At 40.9% G+C, this 17,053-nt stretch overlaps 1 long non-coding RNA gene across 1 annotated transcript; it reads left to right on the top strand.

Moving 5' to 3' along the window:
* The first annotated feature begins 8,572 nt into the window (after positions 1 to 8,572).
* LOC310851657 lies at positions 8,573 to 13,577 on the top strand. The gene is made up of 3 exons (XR_014567787.1): positions 8,573 to 8,825; positions 11,456 to 11,633; positions 12,707 to 13,577. It is a non-coding gene; the product is annotated as an uncharacterized lncRNA (long non-coding RNA).
* Positions 13,578 to 17,053: the final 3,476 nt, after the last annotated feature.

Here is a 17,053-nt window from a genome sequence, read left to right as displayed (position 1 = left end):
TTGTAGTTACAGAGGAACCAATTTCAGTTCCCTGGCTATTCAAATATGCTGGTGAAAATGCCATGTAAACCTTCATAACTGCATATGCCTTTATGGAAAGAGGGCAATTCTGCTTGTGATTGTTTTTTTATTAGCAACCAACAGTCTATTTTGATGCTCTGTGTGTCTCTGGCTAGAAGAGATTTTATTGCTCATTATGGAGGGGCTGAAATATTTACGGCACTCAAGGCTGCTAAATATAATCTTGCTAAATTTAGTGATTTTTATCTTCCTTTATTTGGAATATTTGCCGCAGCTACTTATGTCCAGTCTCATTCTGAACATTATTTGAGATCTTACTAATCTGAGCACCATATTTCAAACATTAGTATTTTTATTATTTTTTTGCCATTTGTGGAATAATACTGGAATCTGCCCTTTTCATTTCAGACATTTTTTTGTCTAAGGCATGACCATTATTTCCAGGAAGCTGGTTCATTGCAGATCCTTATTAAATGGTTACCCACACAAAGTTTATTACAGTATTGCCACATCTGTAAATATTAGCACATGACCTTGTGGCTGAGATAAAGATAAATGTGTTGCACAGGCATTCAACTCTATCCTGAAAGGGTCATCCACACAAAAAATAAAATTAAATGATATTGTATGAAGGTAAAAAACCCACACCCAGCATTCAGAATATGCTGTATTGGCATCACATTGAGTTAGAATTCCTTGGCAAACTGCTTGAAATCGCCCAGATATCTATCAGGAGCTGTCCAGATCTACCTTCTGCCCACCCCTTCTCCAGCGTGCTGACTGATGGAGCTGGTCCTTAAAGCTGAAGCAACGTACATTAAGCTCTCTGAACATTATCCTCCTTCTTGCATTCTCTCTCTCTCTGTACTCCTCCATGCCTGGCTTTGAGCCTGCACACTGAACAAAAAGCTGCATTGTTGAATGGTTTAATTACAATGTGATTAGCTCACATACCTACCCAAATCCTTATTTTCTAACACAGTTAAAAAAAGCTAACGTTTGTATAGCTCTTTCAATTATTCCATCTTGTTTATTATTAGGGCTTTTAACAAAGAAGTAAAAGGCGAACCTCCCTCCTTTTGGTTTCCAGAGAGAGACCCGGGGCACTTACACTTTGGCATTTACCCAAATCCAATAAAAGAGAATATTTAAAGTAAAAAATGTCTTGAGCTACTTGGGTTATGGTCCTTGTTTGTCCAATATCCACATGATAATGTTATTGGAGTGTTTGTGATTGCAAAAGATTTCTCCTTCCACAGAAGACTCACACAGGGACAGTTATAAGACTTTGTTTTTGCAAGAGGACTCCAGGGTGGAACGGCACCTGCAATGTACTCTTCTTTCCTTCTCGGAGGAGAGTCTACCCAATGGCATTTGCTATGCATACACTGATGGCCAGGAAGAAATTACTCTTCTCTACTGTGCTGTTCGCTGCCTCTCAACATCCTCTTGTGTACATGAATAGAATCAGTGGCATGCAGGCAGTATTTGAGCCAGATTCCATTGCCTATGAGGATGACCCAAATGCAAAAGAGGCGAGAGCTCCTAAGCCTCTGGTGACTGTGTAGGAAGTAGTAGTGCTTGGAAGGTGTGTTTTGTAATGAAGAGATGATGAAATCTCCAGACCTGCCAAAATGTTCTCTTCTGTGCAATTATTAAAGACACAGGAACGCAAGACTTCCATTGCATCTAGCCACCCTACTGACTATGTGAATACAAGATCTGCAGTCTGAGGAGGAACGAGAACATGATCACTTCACGTGGTCAGTTCACAAATAATGCCAAGCTCCTGCTTGGTGCTATGGGAAGGAATCTTCTGCTCACACCCACCTTCTGATGTAATACCTTTAGCATCAAGCAATCCTTTGCGATTGCATCTGGAACAGCAGACTATGGTTTGCACTTGCCTTGCACACCAGGATCAAACCCTGATTTGCAATTCTGGCTTGCACAATGTATTATTTATGTTATTTATTAAATTTATATATCCCACCCTTACTTACAAGGGAGCTGAGGACACAAACTGTAACTTGTTGGTTCAGATGTAACAGCAAACCATCGTTTTCTACAACTATGGAAGTAACTAATTAAGTGTGAGCAAGTGCAGATTTACATAGTGGAGCCTTGGTGGTTTAATCTGAAGCTGAGCTAGATTTGACCTAGTTGATAATATTTATGATTTCTCTTTCTTCATATTATTGTTGGTATTTGTTTTACATTATGGTTTGTAGTCTGACAAATTATGATGAGACTGCCGTGGCCTTTGGAGAGTACAATAAACTTACTGATTGATAGTGTCAAATCATGGTTTGCCATTAAATCTGAACAAGTGATCCCACAGTCAAGGCAGTATTGCTATTTTTATCAAGCCATATAATAAAAATTGTTATTGTTGTATTTCTGTTTCTTTCATTGCACACCTATGCGTAGAGTAGGATTCTGAAAAGTGTTAGCAAAACAGAAAGTTGTCATGGGTGGTATGAAGAAAAGGCAATAGAAGGGGTGGGAGTGGGAGTCATTGCTCCTTAATAATATCTTGCTGCCTTGAAGCTGTTAAAGTAACAAGCGTTGTCTCCTTGAGTCAGGGGCTGGCAAGCTTAGTGATACAGTCATAAGTCGTAGGCAGTGTTTAATTTTAAAAATGACAGGTCCCTGTCTGGGAGTCAGTCCTTCCGACCTGGAAATTCTTCCCCTTTGTACTAAATGTGTGTGTGGCAGAGTGGGGGGTGGGAGGCAGCTTGTGGTTACTCAGTGGTCAGAAAAAATGTAGTCTGCTCATGCTTGTTCTACATTTATTACTTCATATTTTCCACAGCCGATACTGGAACTCAGGTTGTGTTCACACTCCCGTTTGCTGTGACCTCACTGCGGTTCCAGTGCTGGGTTCTTAATCCATATTCACAGGGCATTATCTAGGACAAGGAATGGGGAAACAGATGCAGATGTGAGAAAATCAGTGTGCACTTAAGTACGGCTTACACATACTTAAAACTTGGTTTCAGTGGAGACTGAGGGGATTAAAACAAAGGCTACACGGAAGAAGGTAGGTTCTGAGGAGTGAGTGACTGGGAGCTGCTATTGTGGGTAAAAGGTCAGTCCATTTATGCTCCAGGGTGAACGTTTATCAGTCTGTCGGCATCATCTAGACAATACTGACTGCAGTTTGGAATCCACTTAGCTGTTGTTGGGTAATAAGTGACTTCAGGAGGAATGTGGTCACTTTGATTTATCAAACAGTTTTTGGCTTAGAGAACCTGATTTTGTAGTTCTTATGAATTTGTCCCATTCTTCAGCAGCCTGCCTGATCTTCAGCCTCCTCTTCTGCCTCTGATTCTGGCCTGCTCTCTGCCACAGACTCTTCCTGCTCAGTAAACCCTGTTACCTCTTCAGCTTCTGACACCTCCCCCTCCCCGTCTGGCACCTGGGAAGGCTGCAGAATGCAGATCATCAGAAAGATTATTTGTACAATGGAAGAAAGGACAGACACAAATACCTCCTCCCCACTTTGAAAGTAATGTAAGCTAAAAAGAAAAACCCCTAAGATATCACAAAAAAAAACACCCTCTCTCCTTTGATAACTTTTCAATGCAACAGCATTTGCAGATGATGTGGTGATATTGGTAGAGGAACCCATGGTCAGAGTACAAAGGGATTTATAAAAAAATTCTGAACTTGGAGAGGTAGCAGGTTTTAAACTGTTTTTAAAAGACAAAAACTATGTTGGGAAATATGAATGACAAGATAAAAATGATCTACAATTATCAACAGGGTTAATGATTGAAAATAAAATAAAATATTTAGGAGTATGGTTAACTCCAAGGAATATAAACATTTTAAAAGACAATTATAGAAGAGCCTAGAAATTTGGGGAAGGATGAACCTGTCACTTATGGGAAGGATATACTGTACAATATATGATAAAAATGAATGTGCTACCCAAAATGTTATTTCTGTTTCAAACAATACCAGCGATCAGCAATACAATATGCTTTAAAGAATGGCAGAAAGATATCCCTAGAGTTATCTGGCAGGGAAAGAAACTAATAATAAAGTATAAATTATTGAGAGATGCCAAAGAAAGAGGTGGGTTTTCCTTACCAGATTTGACATTATATTTTGAGGGGTCTTGTCTTTGCTGATTAAAGGAACGGATATCATTAGAAAACGGTTCCATATTAGATCTTGAAGGACACGATAACAGATTTGGTCGGCATGCCTATTTGTGGTTAAAGTTCATAAAGTTTAAATCATGTTATGAGGAAACTGGTGTATGAAGAATGGGGGAAGTTTATAATCGATTTGAAAAACTATTGTAAACAATTACACACATTGGTAGGATTGACAGAAAACTTGTAGTAAAAATGATGGAATGATAAAGGATTTATGAGTTATGAAAGAGACACAGAGGGAAAAATCATTATATTAAGATCCACAATGGGGTGGGGAAGTCAAAAGGGATTATATGTTTATGTTTTTATTTTGCTTGTATATATAAAATAGAAAATGCAAAAATATATTTTTTAAAAATAGGGAAAGGACAAAAAAAAAATCACAGATTTTTTTTCCAGTACAGTACTGCTTGATATTCTGCCTTTCTACCATGTTGTAATTCAAGGCAGTATACTAAAGATTGCCAAGCAGTCTCCCAGCCATTGCTCAAACTCAGACCTGCATGGCTTCAGCAAGTTCACTGTATCATGAGCCTTCAGACTATGCCCTGGAGCTAAACAGATGTAGCCGATTGCTTCCCATCTAGTTTAGCTTTAGGCTTTATAATTCCAATGCTAAACCCAAGCCTATGCCTCCAGCAACCATATTCTAGATTACAGCTCCCCCCCCCCCATTAATCTTGTCACAGGCTTTTTATATGTTGGCTTATTTATACAGTATGTCTATATGTTTGTTCAATCGATTTTTCTTTTGAAAAATCTGCTCCCAGACCCTGGAATTGCCTCTGTTGAGAAACTAGACTAGTCCCACTCCTCGTTGTCCTTCTGCCGCCAGATGAAAACCTTGTTGCAACAGGCTTCGGGGAACTGATTGCTTTTAATGAAAGGGCTGGTGTTGTGCTGGTTTTTTGTAGTTATTTGTATGTTTTAAATAGATTTTATAAGTGCATAAAGTTTTGATTCTGTTAATGCTTAATTGTTTTTTAATTATTGATTTTTTAAGCAATTTTTGCTTATATCTGTCAGCTACCTTGAGTCCCATGGGGGGAAATGCAGGATATTAATATAATGATGATGATGATGATGATGATGATGATGATAATAACAATAACAATAATAATATAATAATTTGTGCTTAGAATTTTCTTTAGTAAGCTGTCCAGAGAGACCTTGCCCCAAAAGAGCTAGGGGAGGGAAGGATAAACTTCCTTCATGGTGGACTGACACTGGAGGATCTTGAGGCTAAAATGAAGTGGGAGTAAAAGAAGACTTAGCTGTACAGTGGTACCTCTGGTTACGTACTTAATTCGTTCCGAAGGTCCGTTCTTAACCTAAAACTGTTCTTAACCTGAAGCACACTTTAGCTAATGGGGCCTCCTGCTGCAGCTGTGCCACCGGAGCACGATTTCTGTTCTCATCCTGAAGCAAAGTTTTTAACCCGAGGTTCTGGGTAAGCGGAGTCTGTAACCTGAAGCGTATGTAACCCGAGGTACCACTGTACATTACACATTGTGTGTAATGCCTTATTTGACCCTTAGAGGGCACACCAGTCAGGAAGTGGGTTAGGAAAAGACCAGTAACTGGAAATGCCTGACTCCAGACAAATCTATCTAAGTCCAATGCCACCTAGTGACTAAACCACTTAGTGACACTACAGAGTGTCTGGGATGAAGGGTAGAGGTTATGTCCCAAATTGAAACCCAGTTGCTCCATGTTCATTTCTTGTTTATGCTAAAGTGTGATGAAGCATTGAGCATTGGCTTACTGAACTAAAAAGCCTCAGAATATTCATGCTGAGGAGGCTGTCGTGATGTGGCTGTTGCCTTGGTATGCATGATGCCAAGGTAAGTCTTATCCTGAGAGCCTCAAACCAGATTTAACCAAGTTTAACTTGTAGCATGTGAATTGATTTGAAGGTATGGCTCATAGTTTTGAAGTCAGAGTTCAAGTATTTCCCCCCACTAGCTCAAATGAAAGTCCTCAGTGTAAGGTTGAGTGCAACAATCCTTGTGTGTTCTACGAGGGAAATGTTATATACTGAAGTTCTCACCCTGGGCCAGCAGGGGGATACTGTAGATAGTTTCCACTCAGGTCCACATATGCAAATAAGGAATTGAAAGTGATGTTCAATGATTGGATAGTTACAGAAAGTTGTTACTGTTGTGCTGTAGTGGAGCTCTGTATAAGCAGGCTGGCTGAACCCTTCAGTTTAGTTCTGTTTTGGCCTGTGAATAAACAAGAGCTGTTTGAAGAATCGCTGTATCGTCTGATATGTTCACCCACAACTTAACAGGAAATATACTGGAAACATAAATAGATAGAATCTGATCTAAATGCTGCATCACTAAAATACACTCTGCTGAGCATGCCCTTAGTCTGCAAACTGCAAATGATTATAGCATTTGTGCCTTGCTCCTTCCTGCTTATGGAGCAGAAATTGCATACCTGCAAAGAAAGCAAAAGAAGATAATATTTCACATAATTCCGTTCACCTCATAATCTGCATCTGATTATGGAGGAAGGTACTTCTGAGGCAAGATGCAGAACTGACAGTCAGAACCTCAGATTAGAATTGGACTTCAGAAGGTTTGAAATATATTCATAGTTAAGCTTTTGTGAACCATCTATTGAACACTTTTGTGAACCATCTATTTTCTCCTTACTGATTGGAACTGTTTTTTGTCTAGTTTCTGCACATGTTTTGGGACTGAGTCAGCTCTGCTTGCTGTTGTGGACAGGGGAAGTGCATCTCAGTGGCCTTTAACACAACAGTAATGGTATCCTTCTGAAGTGCCTTTCTGTTACATCCAGTCATAATCTGTGCCTGTGGTGGAATCTTCCCACAATTGTTTGCTGTGAGCAAAGTGCAAACTAGGCCAATAAAAACAAGAAGGCCGTCACATGCTCGCCTCCTGTGTGAAATTCTACAGTCCATAACCACAATACATGTTGTTTACACAGAGGAATTAGTTCCAAAAGAAAAATTTTATGCTCACAAGTTGGACTGTATAGGTTAATCGGAAAAATCTTTTGATGTTACAAAGGGAACCTATGGAAGCATCAGATAGATAGATAGATAGATAGATAGATAGATAGATAGATAGATGATAGATGATTTAGTTTTGTTTCGATTAGATTAGATATAGTAGGGAAAAAATAATTTAAAATGGAGTGGCATCATAGTAGGAGACCCACAGGAGCAGTAAGATGTTGTGGTTTTTGTATTTTTAAAAAGATGGGGTGTGGGGGCCTGGGAGGTTGGATTCAGTTTGCAGGTTAGCCAACCCTGAACTAGAACCATCTATGAGAACTACAACAAACACAAGTAGGAAAATGCTATATATAGCCGTAGCGTGGTGAACCCTTTGCAGTCTGAGTTCCATGTTTCCTTGTGGGTTGGACCGGAGGCAAACCAGTGTGACCCCTCCCTTTGTAAAGTAGGCCACCTTCCAATCATGTAAAAACCAGAGGTTAACACTCTGCATCCTCCATCCAGAAAAGCCAGCAAGAGGCAGGACCAAAGTTGAAGGACACATTCCAGCCAGGCTAAAACACTCAAGAAAGCACTAAGCAGGTGCAAGTGGGGGCTGTAGCCTGGGGACGGGGGCCTTGTTTGAGGATATCATTGAGGGCAAGATGGAGATGACTTGATGGGAGGCACATTCAGCTCCTTGGCCTGAGATTCCCCAGGCCTGCTGTACTGTGTATACTGTTTTAAGCTGGTTTCCAGATCTGTAGAAGGAAGCATGTTTTCCTTGTTCTGCTGCAGCCCCACCCTTTCAGTTTGAAGCTTAACTTCTCTAATTGCCTCCTACCACCGTATGCATAGGCATGTGGGACAAAGCCATTTATGTGGCCAATCATCTGAGTCCAATTAGCTTGGGATCCTTCTTGTCACAGAGATCAGGAAGTGACTAGTTATACTGCTTGAGACGCTTTCTGGTAACTAGTGGTCTGTCTGAACAGGAAACATATTGCAAGAAGCTTAAGGCATGGGGACTATAAATAGTGCATGTTTTGATAATGGTTTTCTTTCGGGACAACACATTTTACAGCCTATTGGCAAGAACTCTTGCAAAAAAATAGGTCATGACTGAGAAAGAGAGACCAGAATTTCTCTGAGAAGAAAATAGAAGGAAGCTTTCCTTTCAGCTCATTAAGATAGCCATATTAACTTCCAGGAACACAGTAATAAATGCTTGATTTTAAGAGCAATTTATTTTGGCAGCTGATCTTTCCCCCTGCCCCCTGAGCTTCTGTTAAAGAATTCCAGGAAGATATTTTTGAAGCCCATCCTTTTTTGGGTTACCCAAGATCCTCTTGAAGTAATATGCAATATATTATAAATTGGCTCACAGATGCTAATTTTTGTTTGCCATGTACATGGGCAGTATCACTCCTACCAGGACCCTTCAGAATTATAATATTATCTGGTGCCACTTAATTCCATTATATAAGCAAGCATTACTTCCTCCTGCTGACCATTGCTAGGGAAGACATTTGACAGAAAGAGTTTCAACACATTCAGAGCAACGAGGAAAGCTGCACTTGTGAAAATCCTCTCTTCTAGAAAATGATTTAAGGTACATGAGTTCTGACCTTCATTGCTACTGATCACGCAACCAACTAGCCCAGGTAAGGTACTAGTAACAGGTTGACAGGCATGCCTTGGTCTTTGTAGATTATGAATATTTGCCAATGCCATTTGTTCCCTGCAAGTGGCACAATCTTATGGGGCTGTGAGAAAATGGAGACACAGTTAGTCCTCCACTTACCTACTGCTAAAGCAAGAGTCTCAATGGGGTGACTGTCCTGCAAATGTGGAAAGACTTCCTTTGAGCCAGGGCTCCATCCTTGAATATTTCAGCACAGTTCTGAAATCTCTCTTAGGTGTAAGAGCTGAGCCACAATATATTAAATGTACCGTTTAATAAAAGATGATTCTGAGGATATGCTGAGTGTTTCTTCTGCCCCCAAATCTTACCTATATTGCTCACAATTAGAATTAGAAACATTTATAGTCTGCCTTTTGAAATATTGTTGATTGATGTGTCTGGCCACAACTTAATTTAAAAAATAACCATCATACAATGAACTAAAAACAACAAAATAAACAACACAGTGGGTAACCAGCAGAAAAGAAAATTCTATTTATATTTCTTCAAAAATAACAGGGGGGGGGGACTAGCCTGTGGCAAACATTTGACTCATTTTCTGTATATGTGAATTTGTAATAAAATGTAATCAGAAAACTTTGGATGGGACTGGCAATAGTCCTAAATAAATAAATAAGACGGGATGGGGTTTTTTTGGTAACTCAATCTGTAACCTTATTTAAGTATGTCCCCCTCCCCCCAAATAACAATATTGGAGTAGACGGCATACTCCACCCAAAAAGGTATGCCAAAAAAATAAATCATCTTTTTCTTCCAAAGCACACAAAGACTTGACACATTTCCATGGTGATATAACATCACTTGCTGAGGACAGCTTGGATGGCCAGATAACCCATATTTGGAAATATCTTTTGTCTTGTTTCCTCACACCACCGCTGTACAAAATGCAAGTCACAATTGGAAAGGCACCACAGTTCCCCAGCCCATGTTGTCCCTAATTTAATCTGGCAGCCTGAGACACTAATACACATGGATTTAAAAGAGTGCTTCAAATCTAAATGGGTATTTTTGTAACACTTAGAAAAACAATTTTAGCTTTGAAATTGAAATTGCAGTTCTCAAAACTCACGACTGTTTTTATTCATTGGAGCTTGAAAGGATTACTTCCTTTGTTTGATGTTGGGGAATTTATCTATATAGATCAGGGGTAGGCAACCTAAGGCCCAGGGGCTGGATGCGGCCCAATCACCTTCTCAATCAGGCCCACGGACGGTCCAGGAATCAGCGTGTTTTTACATGAGTAGAATGTGTCCTTTAATTTAAAATGCATCTCTGGGTTATTTGTGGGGCCTGCCTGGTGTTTTTACATGAGTAGAATGTGTGCTTTTATTTAGAATGCATCTCTTGGTTATTTGTGGGGCATAGAAATTTGTTCATTTCCCCCCCTTCAAAATATAGTCTGGCCCACCACATGGTTTGAGGGATGGTGGACCAGCCTACAGCTGAAAAAGGTTGCTGATGCCTGATATAGATAAATCCAGTACCATCCCGTTTGCAATTCAAGCACAAGGGTTAGACGAGGCTGGCCACTCCATGAGGACTCATGCCAAGCCATAGTCTGTCTCGGTGTTACGTGTAAATCAGGCCATTTTTTAAAGATAAATATTGTTGTAAGATGCCAGGGGTTTCGGGCGCTTACCCAGGGTTCAGTTTCCTACAACCCGAGCCTACAATGGAGAGGCTCAAGAATCAACACACCCAACTCTGGCCTTTGTCCTTCTAACTAACAGCTAGCTGAGAGAGCAGCGGCCCACCCATTTGCCCGTCTGACATGGAACCATTTCCTTTGTTACCTTCACTACCCATACTTAAGGGGAGCACTACCTCACCAAGAAGCTGGCCTAGCTATTTCAGCAATTGAATCCTAGCTGGATCCAGCAATTAGAAAAGGATTTAGGCATACAGCCTAATCCCCCTGCCCCCAGCACGCAAAACTCCCCTCACAATATGCTGATTGTTGTGGCTATTGAATAAACAGAAATGTCCTTTCCAAATGGCTGGGTTTATGCATCTACTTAAACATTATCTGTTTAGGTTCACAATGAAACGTACATGTTGGCTCATGTTATTACTATAAACTGGATGAATTCCAACTCTTTTAGTATCTAGTAGTTCTAGAAATCACGAAGCAGAAGCTCACCCTTGTTTAATAATGGATTAAATAAGGAAGTTGAAATGAAAAGAAAACATTGTAAGATAAAACAACCTTGGTTAGAAATACTGAAAGGGGTTGATTAAAAGTAATCCTATACATGTCACTCACAAGCAAGTCCCACTGAGTTCACTGTGGGACTTACTTTTTTGCAGAGATCCTGAGTCCTCCTTCACATGCACACCTTGCAACATGATCAGTGTGCTCTAGGCTTGTGGGGTATCTGTTTGATATAGCCATGACCACATGTAAAACAATTTCTGCCCTAGTTCTCTACCCATAGGGCACTCAGCACAGCTTCACAGTATAAGAAAAACAATACAAATAAAAAAAGTAAGAGAACAAATATCAAACTACCAGAAGCATCAATCTAAAATACAAACACTGGCAGCAGTTACACTTAAAACATTAAAAAAGGGGTTTTCTCTCTCTTTCAGGTCTGTGGTGACACTCCAGAAAAAAATGCCCTGTATATTGAGGTCATTTGCTTAACAGCTCAAGAGCTCACACATCGGCAGAGTTTATCATAAGGAGTTTTTCTCATAGACACTGTATCCCACTGGAAGGAAGGTTTTGGATCTGATTACCTGGGAAAGGACCACCTAACTGTCCCAGGTATCCCATTTACTTCTGTGACATGGGATTGGGCCATGATGAAGTGGCCCCCACCTTGATAAGGCATGAGTGTGGATGAATTTTCATCATTTTGTATTCCTGACCCCTCCCAATCTTTCTGTGACTCACTGGCAGTCTCAGTGATTAATCTAAGATTATTCATGCTACTCAATCTCAATGATTAATCTAATCTTATTCATGTAGCTGCCAGTGGGGGGGATGTGGCACAGTTGATGCAGGCAGCATACCTAACTTACAACTTGGCTGCTATTTATTAGCTGAGGAAGAAAGTCCATGGAAGGAATTCAGCATAGTGCTATGGCAATTGTTCTGTCAGCACAATCATTTTGGCTTGCTAGATGGGACAGTCTCCCCTCTCTCCTCCCCCTGTGGGGCTGTTCTGGAGGTTCTCCTGACTCTCCCCAGAGCCAGTTCAGGGGGAGGGGGAGGAGAGGGGTGAAACCCTGTTATGCTAGCAGGACAGGACTTTCTCTGAGCGGGACTTGTTGGCCGAATCCAGCCTCGTCCTTGATGGCAGAGGCAGGGAACCTCAGGCCCAGCCTGTCAGGCCTCTGTATCTGACCCTCAGAACTCTCCTCAGGCCACACCCCTCACTGCCTCTGCTTCCCACCCTGAGTGTTTTTGCCTGGCTGGAATGTGTCCGTTATGTTATTTTCACTAATACAATAGTACCTCAGGTTACATACGCTTCAGGTTACATACGCTTCAGGTTACAGACTCGGCTAACCCCAAAATAGTGCTTCAGGTTAAGAACTTTGCTTCAGGATGAGAACAGAAATCGTGCTCCGGCGGCGCGGCGGCAGCAGGAGGCCCCATTAGCTAAAGTGGTGCTTCAGCTTAAGAACAGTTTCAGGTTAAGTACGGACCTCCAGAACGAATTAAGTACTTAACCAGAGGTACCACTGTATATGCATAACGTGATTGGAGAACTACACTGCAAAATTCAGCAAACTGCAACTTTTGAAGGACGGCTATATTTCAGTTTGTATATTTTTATTTTAGGGATGTGTGAATTAAATGCTAACTGATTTCAGTTTCTCTCCCATCCCTAGCAGTCAGCAGGTATAATCACTTTGAGACATGTACCTTTGAATGATACAGAATTGGAGACTGAGGAGGACGGATCCACCTGCTTTCCACATAATGCTGTGCCTCTTTCAGCCCCAAAGAAGGCTAACTGCCCAATCCTAATGGTATTTACTTGGACTGATTTCAGTAAGACTCACTTCCAAGTTTTCAAGAACTTTCAAGAACGCTTTAAAAAACTTCAGACTGAAAACATGGTTTGAGGAATGTTCTGTTTGCAACTGTTTCAGCTATAATATTGTCATAATAGTCTAAAATATTATCCTAAGTATGGGATAAGCTACACATGAGGTAAGGAGTTAAGTTCAGGTCATTAAGAGTATGAAGTTTAACAGGTCAGGCTTCGAGCTAAGTTTGAAATAACCCTGAAGGGCACTTTTAATAGATTCCAGGAGTGTAAATAATACAGTGATAATTCAGCCAACTAATATACTAAGTTCCTACTCTAGGGTTTCATCTGGGAATGCAGCAGTTGCCTGACAGCTTAATTTTCAGCTGTTGCAAAAACAAACCCAAACCCAAATTCACTTGTTGCACTTTTGGGTTTTCCACACAGCCCACTGTTATGACCATTCTGGCAAGCTCAGAGTATCTTGGGTTCCCCTTTTGCTGGACATCTCTTATGGAATGGGATCCTAGTTCATCGGTTACTGAAATCTGAGACAGTAAGCACAAGAATTATAGAGAGATGTGAGGCACTTTGTTGACAAATTTTCAGAGTCTTGCAATGCAACTTGCCTCTGCGGAGACCAATGTTCAGCTATCTTAGCCTATTAACAGCTACATGATATATGTAACATTGTTTCCGCTGTTCTCACAAAAAAATCAGATAATCGTAAGCTCTTCCAAATATGGGTTATCTGGCCATTACAAACTCTGTGAAAGATCTATGGCAGGACATAGGACAGTTTTTAAAATGTTTATTCTTGCAAGCAACAGCCTGTATTTCAAGTTCTTTTATAGCCCTGACAGGTAAGAAAGAGAAGGATTACTTTAGGATGCTACTCTAGGATGTTACTTACTTGTCATTTCCTTTCAGAGAATATGCAGCTGGGGGGAACCTGGTCACGTGGAAAGTTTTTACCACTCATCAACAAGTGATATCGATATATTGCCCAGGCCTATAAGTCACCTGCTGTTAGCTGATTTTCTGAGCCCATCTACAGTGGTACCTCGGGTTACATATGCTTCAGGTTACAGACTCCGCTAACCCAGAAATAGTGCTTCAGGTTAAGAACTTTGCTTCAGGATGAGAACAGAAATTGTGCTCCGGTGGCGCAGCAGCAGGAGGAGGCCCCATTAGCTAAAGTGGTGCTTCAGGTTAAGAACAGTTTCAGGTTAAGTATGGACCTCCACAACAAATTAAGTACTTAACCCGAGGTACCACTGTACTTTGAAATTTTATGTGAATTGTTATATTCGCCTTACTTTTGCCAGGCGGGTGAGAAATTCCAGGGCTGCAGCAGCAATTACCCAGGTTTTTCTTTTGAAGGGTATCACTGATTGTGTGTAATACTATATTTGCATGAATTTGAAATATACAGTTGAGCACAAGTAGAAGCACAGATTAATTGGGCCAACAGCTTGGCCTGGCCCACCCATGAGGCAGGGTGAAGCAGTCGCCCCGGGTGGCAGAAGCCCCTAAGGCAGCACCTTGAGGGCACCCTGCCCACCCTACTGCCTGTGCTTCTGGCAGAGAAACAGGGCTGGCATTGGTGCCAGTTTCTGGTGAGATCTCACCAAAGTCTCACGCGATCTCACAGAGTGCACGAGGTCTTGTTGGAAATCAGCTAATGCCAGTACTACTTCTCCGCCAGAGGTGGTGGGGTGGGTAATGCTGCAGCAGCAGGGTGGGAAAGCACTTTCCCATTTTGCCTCAAATGGTGAAAAGAAACGCGCTGGCCCTGTCAAGAGCCAAGTCCACTGCCCCCACACCAGATCTCCTTGGAGATGTTCAGTGCCTTAAGATACTTACAGAACCCAGTCTTAGTGCTCTCTCTCTTGTTCTCACCTCTCTTTGATGCAAAATGGCAGTTTCTCCCTTTGTTTTTTTCACAGACACCTAGGTAACATCACCCCTGGTGGCGGGAGGAGGCATACACTTTAGCCAAAATGGTTCTCACTTTCCAGAGGAATGTCCAGCTCTTTCCTGGTTGATGTGGGAAACTATTAGCTATCACTTCTCTAACAGAGGCTTAACCAGGCTATTAAAGAAGTACTTCAGACTCTGTAAGCTCTTTCTTGTCTTGCCGCTCCCTCCCCTATTTTGCAGTACAATCTTTGTGGGTAGGTGTTGCAGGAGGCCCTCAAGAGTCTCGTTGAAAGTCATTGTTTTTAGACAGGCTACTTATCTAGCTGTGACAGTTTCACAGTCCAAACTCTGAGTTCTTTTGGAGCTGGGACAGAAGTTTATAGAGAAGTCCGCAGAAACTTCCCATGGACCCAAATCCTTATAAATCAGACTTGTTCAGGAAATTTATTATTTTTCGTTTAAATCTTTATTTCATCAATTCATCTATTGCCAATTGGACCAGGTGACACAATACCACTTCTCAAATGGCCACATCCCTCTTTTCTGCCCAGTTTATTTGCCCTGTCCAGCTTTGAAGGGTTCAATGGCCCCCTTATATCTCTGCTATTATTTCTCATAATGCTCCTACCTTGTACCTTTGTGCCTCCAGCTCTCCTTCTTGTAACCATACCTAAGTCTCCTGCCCCTTCACCATTCTTCCTTGCTGCCATCCCAAAAACAACTTCCTTCTTTCCACTCCTTCCTCAGAATGCAACATTTAAAATCAACAGCACACTAAGAGTGATACAAACTAATAAAGTTATATAATAATAATATATTAAAAACAATACAGCGTTAAATATTTAAAACGCCCCTGAACAGGGCTGCCTTCAGATGTCTTTTAAAGATAGGATAGCTACTTATTTCCTTCACATCTGAAGGGAGGGTGTTCCACAGGGTGGGCGCCACCCTGAGAAGGCCCTCTGTCTGGTTCCCTGTAATCTTACTTCTCGCAATGAGGGAACCCCAGAAGGCCCTCGGCGCTGGATCTCAGCTGAACAATGGGAGTGGAGATGCTCCTTCAGGTATACAGGACAGAGGCAGTTTAGGGCTTTAAAGGTCAGCACCAACACTTTGAATTGTGCTCGGAAACGTACTGGGAGCCAATGCAGATCTCTCAGAACTGGTGTTATGTGGTCCTGGCTTTGGTTTGATTTTCTAGTTTGCAGGGAACTTATGTGCCTCTATGGCTGTGACTATCTTGTTTTGGATTCAACTTTGTAATAGTTCAGAATAAAATGAATATAAGAGACGGTGATTTGTTAAATACAACTTATCTTGCAAAAGTGACCTTGATTCCTGTGCACACAATTGGTTATTTCTGTCTGGAAGTGATATTGAATACGAATGCTTCTAATCTATTTCTAGGAAGAGATAATATGAAACATTCCACAAATAGCTGGATAATTTTATCACCTGTTTCTCAGCACTGTCCACAATGAAAGCAAGATATGGATGATCACAGTAAACAACTTTGTTTCAGAGACTAGTTAATATTACTAAGCGGAAACAATGTCCTTAAATTTCATGTGACTTACAAAAAGCAAGAACTCCAAATCAAGAACATAGAGATTGGAGATGTCATTGTAACTAGTGCAGGGTACACCTAATAAATACATTTCACTGCAACACGAGAACAACACTAATGCTGAAAAAAGGTTTGTTGTGACCCTTGTTTTATCAGTATGATTATATAAGTTGGATTGATTTCTGTCACAAAGTTTTTTGGGCCATTCAAGCAATGCTATTTCAAATTCGAATAGATTCCCCCCCCGCCCCACTTTCATTTCAACTCTACTTACTATCCATGTCCCAGCAAAGCGAATGTTAGTGGAAGTTAATTATGATGGATTACACTTATGATTATTTGCCGTGTAGTAAGCAAGCTAGCTTTGCCTTAATGTTTTTCAAGCTGCAATTGTAAATACACATATATTTAAATGAATTTTTATATCGCTGATAGACCTTCTACTCCCTAAGTACCCTTTTAGACTTTGATGGAACATCTGTGGAATTAGACTTACACCATAATTGTGTACATGCCTCCTTAGAATTCCCAAAGAGTTCCTGTTTGGGCTTACTTTCTGAGTTACTTTTGGCAAAAGCCCATCTTCCAGAATGTCTATTTAATAATGGCACACAGTGGGACATTTATATCATCTTTGATCCAAACCTAAAGTGCTAGTGCCCAGATATGGTTACAGATAAATGATTCCCATTTAAGAGTATGGTCTTATGCACA

The sequence above is a fragment of the Podarcis gaigeae genome (genome assembly GCF_964106915.1).
Source record: "Podarcis gaigeae genome assembly, chromosome: 1".
Lineage (NCBI taxonomy): Eukaryota > Metazoa > Chordata > Lepidosauria > Squamata > Lacertidae > Podarcis > Podarcis gaigeae.
This window is presented reverse-complemented; position numbering and strand designations above follow the sequence as displayed.